The following is a 13,300-nucleotide window of genomic DNA, read 5'->3' as shown; positions in this document are numbered from 1 at the left end:
CATTCAAGCACACAGTCAGGTTAGATCAGGGCAATGCCTGAAATCAGAACTTCTGTCATAATTCACTGGTCAAAGCTGTAGCAGCACCTACCCAGATTGAAAGGGATGGAGAAATAAATCTGTCTCTCTTAAAAATTGTTTTCCAGTTTTAAAACTGAAATAAATTTTAATGTACATGATGCAAATATACAGCATTTTGCAAATTTTTCACTCAAAGGGGTCTCTCTATTTGAGGAAATCAGCGTGTTACACTTTGAGAGATGAAGTGCAACAACCTGGGCACCAAAATAAAAAAATGAAATTGAATCAAAAAATGAAAGAGTTATGCAAGGTGATGCAGGGCAGGAGATCAAAGGTGAAGGATCATTACAATATTCAAAAGAAATCCAAAATGATGGCTACATCATGGTCTCATTAATGTTCCAAAAGTGCCTCTCTTTGGGTAAACTTGAGCATTTTGGCAGGCATTCAAGCAGCTTTGTCAGTAAAAAGATTTTTACATGACTACTATTGCTATTCCCATGATTAACTTCTATAGGTGGCATGGTGTTGAGAACACAGGACGTGCTAGTTCTGCAGAATACACTTGGGTAACTGCTCTTCAAGCTTGTTTTCAGCAGCCGTTTTCCCTCCTCATGCTACATCCTTCTGCTCCTTGTCATGGGACCTGAGTAGGCACTTCTTGCCACTGCCTCCACCCACAACTCTGCCCCTTGAGGTGAATGGCAAAGGCCCTATTGTGGACCAAGCTGTCTCCTCAAATTCATATGTTAAAGTCCTAACCCCAACCCCTCAGAATGTGAAGGTATTTGCAGATAGGGCCTTTAAAGAGGTGATTAAGGTAAAATGTGATCTTGTGGCTGTGCCCTATTGCAATATAACCAGTACCCCTTCTAAGAGGGCTTCCCTGGTGGCTCAGATGGTAAAGAATCTGCCTGCAGTGCGGGAGACCTGGGTTTGATCCCTGGGTTGGAAAGATTCTTTGGAGAAGGGAATGGCTACTTACTCTAGTATTCTTGCCTGGAAATTTCCATGGACAGAGGAGCCTGGGGGGCTACAGTCCATGGAGGTCACAAAGAGTCAGACATGACTGAGGGACTAACTTATAAGAAGAGGTTAGGACAGGGACACGCACAGAGGAAGAAGACAACATGAATACCCTGGGAGAAGATAGCATCTACAAGCCAAGGAAAGAAGCCGCAGAAGGAAGTCCTGCTGACATGGTGATCTTGGACTTGTAGCCACCAGAACCAGGAGGAAAGAAGTTTCTGTTGCGTAAGACACCTGGTCTGTGGTATTCACTATAGCAGGCTTGGAAAGTGAAAATGAATACAGACCCATGCAGAAGATGGGAGATATTATTGTGGCAATATATGGAAAGTACCATCTGGTACAGTGAGGTTTAAGCCCCTGCTTTCTGTTAGTTTTCCGTTTGTCCCATCTGTTTTTAGTTCTATTCCTCCCCACTCCCCACAACCTTTCTTGCCTTCCTTTGTTTTAGTTATTGTTATTATGTTTGCAATTCTACTGTTCCTCCTTTTAAGCTCTAACTCTGTTGTATTCTTTTAGTGGTTGCTCTAGGGGGTGTTTTGCATCCTTATTTTATCACAGCCTGCTTAGAACCAACATTGTACCCCTTCACCACTTAAGAGACTTGTAACAGTATGATTCTTTTGTGCTCTCGTCATATATTTTTCTTCTATGTATTTCATAAACATTATCTTTTAAAGAAACTAGGAAAAAAGAAAATAGCCTCATATTTATGTATGGATGGAGCATTTCTGGAGTTCTTCATTTCTTTTTGTGGATCTGACTTTTTTATGTAGCACTTCCCTTCAATCTAAAGAATTTCCTTTAGCATTTCTGAAAATAAAGGTCTGGTTACAGAAAAGTTCCTGAATTTTATCTGGAAAAAACACACACACACACACACCTTAATTTTACCCTCATTTTTGAAGCATATTTTCACTGGATAGAGAATTACAGTTTGACAGAAAGAGACTCACAGATTTAGAAAATGTATGGTTGCAGGGCAGAAGGGATAGTTAGGGAGTTTGGGAAGGTCATGTACAGACTTCTATATTCAAAGTGGATAACCAACAAGGACCTATTGTATAGTACATGGAACGCTACTCAATGTTTTATGCCAGCCTGGATAGGAGGGGGATTTGGGGGAGAATGGATACATGTGTATGTATGGCTGAGTCCCTTTGCTGTTCACCTGAAACTACCACAACATTTTTTTTTTATTAATTAATTTATTTTAATTGAAGGATAACTGCTTTACAATATTGTGGTGATGAAACTACCACAACATTGTTAATTGGCCATCAGTTCAGTTCAGTCGCAGTCATGTCTGACTCTTCGCAACCCCATGAATCGCAGCACACCAGGCCTCTCTGTCCATCACCAACTCCCGGAGTTCACCAAGACCCACGTCCATCGAGTCAGTGATGCCATCCAGCCATCTCATCCTCTGTCGTCCCCTTCTCCTCCTGCCCCCAATCCCTCCCAGCATCAGAGTCTTTTCCAATGAGTCAACTCTTCGCATGAGGTGGCCAAAGTACTGGAGTTTCAGCTTCAGCATCATTCCCTCCAAAGAAATCCCAGGGATGATCTCCTTCAGAATGGACTAGTTGGATCTCTTTGCAGTCCAAGGGACTCCCAAGAGTCTTCTCCAACACCACAGTTCAAAAGCATCAGTTCTTCGGTGCTCAGCCTTCTTCACAGTCCAACTCTCACATCCATACATGACCACTGGAAAAACCATAGCCTTGACTAGACGGACCTTTGTTGCAAAGTAATGTCTCTGCTTTTGAATATGCTATCTAGGTTGATCATAACTTTCCTTCCAAGGAGTAAGCATCTTTTAATTTCACGGCTGCAGTCACCATCTGCAGTGATTTTGGAGCCCCCAAAAATAAAGTCTGACACTGTTTCCACTGTTTCCCCATCTATTTCCCATGAAGTGATGGGACCGGATGCTGTGATCTTCATTTTCTGAATGTTGAGCTTTAAGCCAACTTTTTCACTCTCTACTTTCACTTTCATCAAGAGGCTTTTTAGTTCCTCTTCACTTTCTGCCATAAGGGTGGTGTCATCTGCATATCTGAGGTTATTGATATTTCTCCCGGCAATCTTGATTCCAGCTTGTGTTTCTTCCAGTCCAGCATTTCTCATGATGTACTCTGCATATAAATTAAATATACTTATATGCAGAGTACATATGCAGGGTACTTATATGCAGGGTGATAATATACAGCCTTGACATACTCCTTTTCCTATTTGGAACCAGTCTATAAAAAGTTTAAAGTTTGAAAAAAAAAAAAAACTATAGTTTGCAAGGTTTTTTAAATGTTCTTTTGCTATGGGTTGATTTGTGTGTCTCTCCACCCCTCCTATCTGCTCCAGATTCCTTTGTTGAAGTTTCCATCCTCAGTACTTGACCTTATTTGAATATAGAGTCTTTACAGACGTAATCAAGTCAAATTCTATCATTAGGGGAGCCTAATCCAATATGATGGGCCTCCCTGGTGGCTCAGATGGGAAAAAATCTGCCTGCAATGCAGAAGACCCGGCTTCAACTCCTGGGTGAGGAAGATCCCCCGGAGAAGGAAATGGCAACCCACTCTAGTATTCTTGCTGGGAGAATCCCACGGACGGAGGAGTCTGGCAGGCTACAGTCCACAAGGTTGCAAAGATTCGGACGTGACTGAGTGACTAAAACACACACCCCAATGTGATATGGTGTCCTTAAAAAGAGAGAAAATGTAGATAGACAAGCACAGAGGGAAGACATTGTGAAGACGAGCCAGGAGAAGGCAGTCATCTGCAACCAGAAATAGAGACCTGACTAGACCTCCCTGCATAGTCCTCAGAGACAATCAACCCTGGCAAGGGACCAACCAACCCTTGATTCTGAACTTCTTGCTTCAGCACTGTGAGACAATAACTTTCTGTTGTTTAAGCCATCCCGTCTATGGTACTTTGTTATGGCAACCCCAGCAAACTAAGACACTTCTTTTCACTTTAAAGATCTTGTTCCACTTTCTTCTGGCCTCTGAATCTTTTCTAACGAGAAGTTAGTTGCTATGATTATTTCCCTATATGTAATGTTTCTTTTTTTCCCTCTGGATACTTTTTAAGATTTTATTTTAATCTTTGATTTTCAGTAGTTCGAAACTTACAGGGCCCAGTGATCCTGCTTGGAGGTTACCTGTAAATTAATTTTGTCATCCAATTTGGATACATTTTTTCCATTACGTCTTAAAATATTTTTTTCTGCCTTATTCTTTTTCTCTTCCCTCTGGACTTCAATCATCAAAGGAAATAATAAGACTCTTTTCATTTTTTTCCAATATTTTTTATTTCGGTTTTTCAATTTGAATAATTTCCATTTATCTGTTTTTAGGATTTAGTTCTTTTTTGTATTTTAATTCTTTTCTAAATCTTTTTCCATTCATTTAGTTCTTTTTAAAATATATTTTCCATTTTTCTGCTGAGACTCTCCATCCATTTATTCTATCATTGTCCATATTCTCTTGAACAAATTTACAGTAGCTTTTAAGACCCTTTATCTGCTAAATCCAACATCTGGATCATTTTGGAGTCTGTAGCTATCGTGTGCTTTTTTGTGTGATTGTGGGTCACATTTTCCTTCCCCCATCACTAGGAATTTGTATTATCTGCAGGACATTTTAGGTAGCAAATTGTGAGGAGTCAGAAATATATTAAATTTTGTTCTGGCAAGCAGGTCAATTTACTGGTGAATCCTTTTGATATATTTTGCTTTTGTCCTGTCCTGGGCAACTTTTATTCTTGGGAGTGCTACTTACTCGTAAGCCTTTCTGGGTGGTACTTGAAAGCCCAATGCTCAGCAAGGTCTCAGCTCTGGCATGGCTGGATTCCAATTCCTCCAAGAACAGCCTGGGAGTATTTCCATTCAGCCCTCTGACACCCAGTGCTTGTTCTCTGCTACACCCTTGGAGTCTTATGTTGCTTGTGTCTGTCCAGCACCCAGACAAGTACGCCAGGGTACTCAGCATATAAGTATGTGGGGACCCCTCTGTACTGCTTTCTCTTAGCTGTCCCATGACACGAGCATTCCAGCCACCTCAGCAGCCTCAAGGTACTCTGCCTCCTCGGATCACTGAGATCTTTATTCTCCTCCCAGGTTCCACATTTCTGGGTGGTCAGGAAACTGCCCCAAGGAAGAAAACTGCAGTCCATGTGCAGCTCACTTTGTGTTTCCTGTCTTTCAAGCATCAAACCACTGCTATCATACAATTCCTGAAAAAAGTTTTTCTTATTTGTCCTGGTTTAGAGTTGTTCTTGGTAAGAGAATAATTCCAATACCACTTAATCCACCGTAGCCCAAAGTGGAAGTTCAACACTCAAAACATTTTTATGCATAAATGAATGAATTTGACTTTGCCTTCCTAGTGTTCAAATCTGGCACAATTGGAGCTTAATAAATGTTTGTGAGATAAATTTCTAAGGTTTCAAAGAAAATCTGCCCTTAAACTCCATTATTGGTCCACTAAGATGTGGAAGATAGGAGTAGCAGAAGGTACTAAGTGTTAGTATGGAACTTTTTTTTTTCCCCGATTTTTAGTTGGCTTGCACTTTGTGCAAATGAAATATTTCTGTATCCAGAGCTGTTTTATTGGTAAACTCTACAGAGGAGATTCCTCTACAGAGGAACACTGACACAGTGCAAGTTACTTTCTAGGTGGAAGGAAAATTGACATCTGCAGTAGACTTGGCTGGGAAGAAGCAACCATGTTGTTGAGATCAGATGAAACATAATTTTCTGTGAGGAATAAGAAACAGTGAGTTGTTAAGAGATTCATATCTTATTTGATTGGGGATGTCATCATCAGCTTCCCAAGGAGCTTTATGAAGAGGGCGACCCTCTCTCCTTTTTACCTTGTTTTCTGAGGGATTTTTTTGTGGTTTCTTACCAGACCCAGCTGGGTCTAAAGAAGACAAGACCAGCTGGGGGAATCCTTCTACAATTGGGTCCTACAGGTCCATTCTGTGTCACCAACTAGGGTGGGAGGGGCCAGCATCAAGCTTATTCCTCAGTGGAAGTCTACCACTTTGAATAGCATGGTGACACCTCAACTTTATGCTAACAGAATAAAATGTTCATTGCTTCAAGTTTCCATAATGATAAAATATTCACTTTTCTTCTTTTCAAACTGAGATTCCCTCCAGAATATCATTGGGGGAATCCACTGTGATTTATTGTCATAGCTTTGATACCCACTCTTTTCCTTTAACCCTTTTACTCCAATTCTCTGCGCATCACATGGAGATACAAATCTTTGTTCTTGTTTCCTAGAGAAACAAAGAGGCAGCAGAGTTAAAATTTGCTAATAAATCACATGATCATCTGTAGTATGAATTTTTATTTAAAGACAGAACTAGAAATATGCAGATCTCCCTAGCTGCCTGAGTCCTGACACTTCCTCCTTTGGAGAATTAATTTGATTCAAGACTCTGGAAAGCAAGAAGATGAATTAGTTATTAATAAGATTGATTTATGCAAAGGAAGCCACAACAATGAATACATTGTGCATTATGCAAAGCAGAGGCAATGTACTTCAGAACAAGAGTCACTTGAAATCTTAATTACAGGTTATATATTGAAGTACATGGCAATGACAATGTCCTGCATTTAACCTCAGAGATATCAAATGAAAACCAGGTTTGAAAGAAATGTTTAAAAGAGTTATTAAAAAATCACAACACCTAAATCGTTATGAATTTATATGGATTTCTTGACTTAAATGTGATGAGATGACACGTGATAGAGGACAGCTGAGCACATTTGACATGTGCCTTTCTGCTCCACAACACACCTTATATGCTTAATGAGGATGTAACCTTCTCTATTATAATACAGCGCACATCCCAGCGGGGAGGAGGCAGCCATTAATACACAGCTGTTGGCTTCTGTGTAATAGAGATATGGAACAAAACAGCCTCTATTTTGCTGTTGCCTTTTTTTTTGAAACAGCAGTGAAATTTCCTACAATAATAGTAATGATAATAATCTCTTACAGTTACTCAGTGATTTACAGTATGCAAAGCTTTTGGAGATTTAAAATAACAGTGGCTACCAGTTGTTCACTGTGTTTCAGGCACTTTCTTAAATGCATCACATCTACTGTCAGCTGAACTCTTAACAGCCATTCTAGGAGGTAGGCTTTGTTTTTTTTTTGTTTTTTTGTCATTTTCCAGATGAGAAACTGAATGCTGAGAGATGAAGTGACTTAACTAAGATCATGTAACTTGTTAAGAGGTCAGAGCTGAGATCTGTGTGACTGCAAAATCCATCGTTAGATGTCACAAATAGATTTTAACGTTAAATACTTACAGCTGCTCCCTGCCGTGCTCCCAAAGTGTTATGATTTGAAAAATAATGTATTTACATAAAAGGACAAAAAATGGAAAAAGCTGTTGTCTGGTTAAATTTTCTTCTCTTCATTTGCTTAATTTTCCTCATATCTTCAACAGGCCCATATACCATCACCTCAGACAGAGCCCACCCTTCTTCAGCATGTGCTCTTGCTGTCTGTTAGCCTATAAGAGCTTCTGGCTACCCAGTCATGAGACAGCTGTGTTCAAGAGGGGATTCTGTTCTTCCATCATAAATATTTTACTCTGTGTGTGTGTGTGTCTGTGTGTGAGGGGAACACAGGAGAGAGTAATTAGATCCATCGGGAACCAAGTTTAACTAGCTCACACACAAAGTGAGCAATCTGTTTTTTTCTGCTGCAATAGTGGCGGCTCCTGTGCACTACTTTTGAGATTTTGTTGAGCTATGCCTGGTATTCATTCAGTCACTAAATAATACTTAAGCAACTTACTCTATGCCAGGTTCTGTATTAGAGGCTGAGAATACAGCTAAAAGTATAGGTACGTTATTCCTTTCCCTCATGAAGCTTTTAGTCCAGTTGGGAAAAAAGATAATACCTATGACAACAGAGTGTGGAGAAGGAGATTTTGAAAATAGTGACCAAGTCAGAGGCCAGCAGACGACTAAGTAGCTTTGGGGAGCGGAGGAACATTGGCTCCCAACTCCTGATGTTTCCATCCTTGTTGGGGTACATGAATTTGCATAACTCCAGCATCTTTCAGTTTTTATTCCCGTCTCTGGATGTCACTATTGTTTATCATCGCTCTTTTTCTCTACCCTTCCCCATTCAATCTTACCTGATTAGGGAGTTTGGGAGGAAGATCCAGACACAGATACACATATAGTCCCATTCCTTCCACTTCCTTTCTTTTTGGGAATGCCTGCCCATGGAAGTACATGTGTACACACACACACACACACACACACAAACTCACACACACACACACACTCACATACACACACACACTCTTGTCTGCCCCTCCATACTGCCCTCTGGGAAGGTCTGTGAATTTCAGCCCTGTTGAGACCAGGTGGGTGAGTCTATCTAATTCTGTGGTACAGTATTAGAAACATATTTTTGCTCCACATTTAAGCCACATTCTTTCATATCAACTTAAAGACTAATAAAGGTGATATTTTAACCCTAATGCAGCTTACTCTTTTGCATTATTTCTCAAGTAGCTCAGAAAGCTATATGAGTGGGAAAGACTGGTATAAATTATTGAGTTCTTGTACTGATTATAACAAGTATCTTTTAAAGCATCTCTGTTTTAGAGAGGAGGTCCAAGAAACACTGAATTATTCTCATAACCTATTTGTAAATATGATTACTGTTATTTCCTATAGCAAAGTCATTTGAATAAAAGTAGTGCTGAAATGAAATTGTTGGGAGTTCAATTATTAATATAGAATTCCTCTGACCTTTACTACATATATAATTATTAATGATAAATTTAATTTGGGCTCTTTTATAAATGAGTTTTCCTCATTCTATAATATTAAGCCACGGAAATTTATTTCGGTTTAAAAAAATAATTATATAACATTTATACAGAAAAGTGTATGAGCTATAAATGTCCACTAACATGAATTAAGTTATTTAATTCTTTGAGTTATCACTGGCCATCCACTGTTCAAAATGCAAATTCTGGTGAGGAAAAGAATATGATGATTTTGCTTTTATATTTGTTGATTTGGTAATAAAATCGAGGAAGCTCTGACATCCACTAATATTTTGGCTCCCCTTTCTCTTCCTAGCCATGCAGCAATGCAGATGCCTCCCAACGTGTGAACTACCTCTTATTGACTGGGTGGGGGCTCTTACCTCATCCTCATCTGCCCTCATGCATGTGTAAGTATATGAAGGTCCATAGAGAGAAGCTGTCAATCTGATGATATTTTTAAATTTCTTTAGGGACTTAGGAGGATTGGAGGGAAAAAAGGGAAATTTTAATCACCTTTATTTTTTTTTTCATTTTAAATGATTTGAGTTAAATTTCAAAGATGAATCCTCCAGCTCACTTCTGGAGAGCTGCAGCTTTGCTTGATTAACTCTAATCTAAATACAATCAACCCTTCTTCTAAACCAGACACACACATTTTCCCCACATAAATTTGCATGTACTAAATGTTCCTTTAACCACTTATTGAATGCTTAGTAAGACCTTTCCAGGGACTTAGAAATGCAAAAACGAACCCGAAACAGAATTAGGACAGAGTGATCAACTCTAGAGTAAATTTCGGAAGTAAATTTGGGAGCACAGAAGTGTGTCCCTGCTTAATCCCTCAGTCGTGTCGGACTCTCTGTGATCCCCATGAACTGTAGCCCGTCAGGCTCCTCTGTCCGTGGGATTTTCCAGGCAAGAATACTGGAGTAGGTTGCCATTCCCTTCTCCAGAGAATCTTCCCGACCCAGGATCAAGCTCGCGTCTCCTGAGAAAGTGCTAAAGAGCCAATAGAAAAGACTACACAATTAAGAGAGTGTGGGAAACATTCTGGAAGGAGAAGAGTTTATTTACAGAGGATTTGGGAGTTCGAGGGGCACAAAGGAACAGGTAAAGGTGAAATTCAGAGGTGAGGAGATAGGAACGGGGACAGACAGTTAGGTGGAAATGAGGGTAGGGTGAAGGATGGAGGATCCTAAGGCTTACATTTTGGATGACTAGGCTGTGTGACATGAAGAGAATTAACTGGTTCCAAGTTTTCAAAATTAATTACAAGTAAATGCTATTTTGGACATATCTGAACTTCAACAACTTTTTAAATATTTATGGGAATGCTATTAGGGTCAATTCTGCTCGCTTCCCGGCTTCCCAGGTGGCGCAGTGGTGAAGAACCTGCTAATGCAGGAGACAAAAGAAATGCGGGTTCGATCCCTGGGTAGGGAAGGTCCCCTGGAGGAGGGCATGGCAACTCATTCCAGTATTCTTGCCTGGAGAATCCCATGGACAGAGGAGAATTGGGGGCTACAGTCCACAGGGTCACAAAGAGTTGGACAAAACTGAAGCGACTCAGCACGCACGCACGCACGCACTGCCCGTTACCAATTAGAAGGGAGAAATGATTGAAGGGAGAGAATGACAGGAAAAGAGTTCGTACATCAGGAAGTCAGAAAATGCATTTCTCTAATACCTGGGTATTGGAAAAGACCCTGATGCTGGGAAAGATTGAAGGCAGGAGGAGAAGGAACGACAGAGAATGAGACGGTTGGATGGCATCACCAATTCAATGGACTTGACTTTGAGCAAGCTCGGGGAGTTGATGATGGACAGGGAAACCTGGTGTGCTGCAGTCCATGGGGTCGCAGAGTCAGACATGAATGAGCGACTGAACTGAACTGAATACCTGGGTGGTGATCATTAGAGCTACTCTTTCGTAATATGTGAATATGATTTTACATTGTTTTCAAATTTTGGTTCTGTGCTCTTTTTTTCTAAGTAATATGGAAACTATTACACTTTAGGAATCATACTTTGTAATTCCTTTATTTACTCCCCCATACATCACTATATAGTACAGAATGTTACATGTTTTGTTATAGCTATCAGTTATAGCTATCACTTTTGGGGAGAAACTTTTAAAATCATCCTTCGTTATAACCTTATATTTAGCTACTTAATACATGTTTGTTGGAGCTACAAAACCAGAAGTAACTTGGACAGTGGAGGCTCAAGCGTTGCTATGGTCTATGAACCCATGGAAGGCCAGAGAACACATATCCTTTCCTGGCATGGAAACCAAATGAGTCTACATGAACATTCACTCCTGTTGCCCTGGGCTGCAAATATCCAGCACAAATGCTTACATCTCCTCTCCACCCCAAAGAGAGCATTCTCTGTGAAATAACAGAATATGCCAAGAACTGTCAAAGCCAACAGCCATAGATGTTAATGATTTTTCTTGATTTTTTCCCCTGCAAGTCTAGCTTCAAAAGGCTTTAGAATAGCAGTGGAGTGTAGGTTTTCTTTTCTAGGTGACACTGTCAGCCTTAATGTGTGTCTTGTTGATGTGGAAAAGGAAAAAAAATCCAGACACTAAGTATTTTCTGTTATTTGCACATTTGCCTCTATATGTTTTACTTTGTGCGAAAACTGTTGTTAACACTTCATGATCTCCAGATCCCAGAAGGGATATTTTTAATGAACAGAGAAGCAAGCAATATGGTGCTGAGTGACGATTACTTAGCAATGATGTTCAGTTTTTTAAATGATTTTTAAACACAATTTAAAGATAGTTGTAGATTTACAGAAAAATTACATGGATAGTACTGAGTTCTCATACAATTTTTTCCCAGTTCTCCCTGCTATTAACATCTCACATACCAACATCTGAACCAATGTTGGTATATTATTATTATCTAAAGTACACGCTTTGTTCAGAATTCCTTAATTTTCCCTAATGTCCTGATTTATTCCAGGACCTCATTCAGGATACTGCATCACATTTAATCACCCTTTCTCCTTAGGCTACTTTTGCAGGTTGGGCATTTGTACCAAGTAATAGGAACTAAGATGAATGAGCCCTTAGTGGGTGGATTTACATTAACTGAGCTAGACGGTGGGCTGTGTTCATGTTTGCTGTTGCTACAGGTGTCAGAGCCTTAACATTTCTTTAGTGTCCTTGTTCTTGTCTCCCTTCCTGACTTGAGGCTTCCCTAAGTCCTCGCCCTCAGAGATAGTCTGTGTCCCACAGCTCTTTCAGCTGCAATCAATCCACTGATACTAAATTGGAGCCCTGTGGGTGTTGTGATAAAACCTGGAAGTGAAATAGCATTCTATAATCTTATGATTAAATCTCAGTCTTTCAGTGTGCTGTGACTTTCCCAAATATTTCTCAATGGTGAAATTCTCCCATGCCAATCCTGCTTCCAACTCCCTTCTCTCACTGCGATATTGCCGATTTATTTCCCCGAAGCTCTGATCTCTAGAGTGTGCTTTTCCCCCTTTTGTCGAGTCCTTTCAACAAATACTTGTTTGGCATCTACTGTGTTCCAGGCACTGCTTTGTCACTGGGGAAATGATTTAATATTGAGAAAAAAGTTGATGTTGCAGGAGAAATTAAGGATACTACCTGGAATGATGTCCTCGATTAAGAGGTAAGAGGATGTAACTTAATTTACAAGTGGAGAGATTGACTTTACACAGGAGCTTGCACACTGGACGCTAGGAGCTTGTAACAGGAAGGAAGCAGTAATTTGGCCCAGATGCAAGTAGTTTGGTTGATTTGGCCTCATAACGGACTGAAGCCAGGAAAGCCATCAGAAACAGATAATTCCTTTCTCTTTCTCTGATTCTTGGGCATCGTGGTTTCTTGTAACTCTTCCTGTTTGCTTCATTCTCCATTCTCTTTGAAGTCTGATATGCAATCCTTAAGCAGGGCTATGATAGGAAAAGGCTCCACCATAATTCTTTCAGGTCATCAACCTAAGAGCTTAAAGCTGCTATTCGGTTTCAATTATAAACTTCTGGAAGAGAGAACCGCACCATTTTCCCATCTGAGGTCAGCAGTCTACCATGGTTTCAGTTATTTACAGTTGGCATTTTGCCCCACTGCTCACTTTGCAGGCACTGTGAAGACCCTCTCTCTGAGAAGCACATATAAGCAGGTTCTAAAAGGGGATGTGGAGTCTAGCTCTGTGTGTGTGTGTGTATCTGTGTGTGCACAGGTGGGCAGGGCGTGCATGTAAAACATCCAAAGTCAATCTGTATCTTTCATTTATCATCCTTAAAAATACCTATTGCTCTGCTCAAGTGCATTTAGAATCTCATTTTGGAATTAAGAACCCAAGGAAAAGGAAATTGTATTTTAAATTATGGCTTGAATTATTAATGCATAGTTTAAATTAGCATAGTTTAAGTTACTGGTGTGCATTCT

The 13,300-nt window shown here is 40.1% G+C and overlaps 1 pseudogene; it reads right to left on the bottom strand.

Annotated features, from left to right (window-relative positions):
* Nucleotides 1–398: 398 nt before the first annotated feature.
* On the bottom strand, nucleotides 399–644 carry LOC102269748 (calmodulin-binding transcription activator 1 pseudogene; annotated as a pseudogene).
* Between the last annotated feature and the right edge of the window lie 12,656 nt (nucleotides 645–13,300).

Source organism: Bos mutus, chromosome 9, assembly GCF_027580195.1.
Source record: "Bos mutus isolate GX-2022 chromosome 9, NWIPB_WYAK_1.1, whole genome shotgun sequence".
Taxonomy (NCBI): Eukaryota; Metazoa; Chordata; class Mammalia; order Artiodactyla; family Bovidae; genus Bos; species Bos mutus.
The sequence above is the reverse complement of the archived record's forward strand: the minus strand, read 5'-3'. Positions and strand labels throughout refer to the sequence as shown.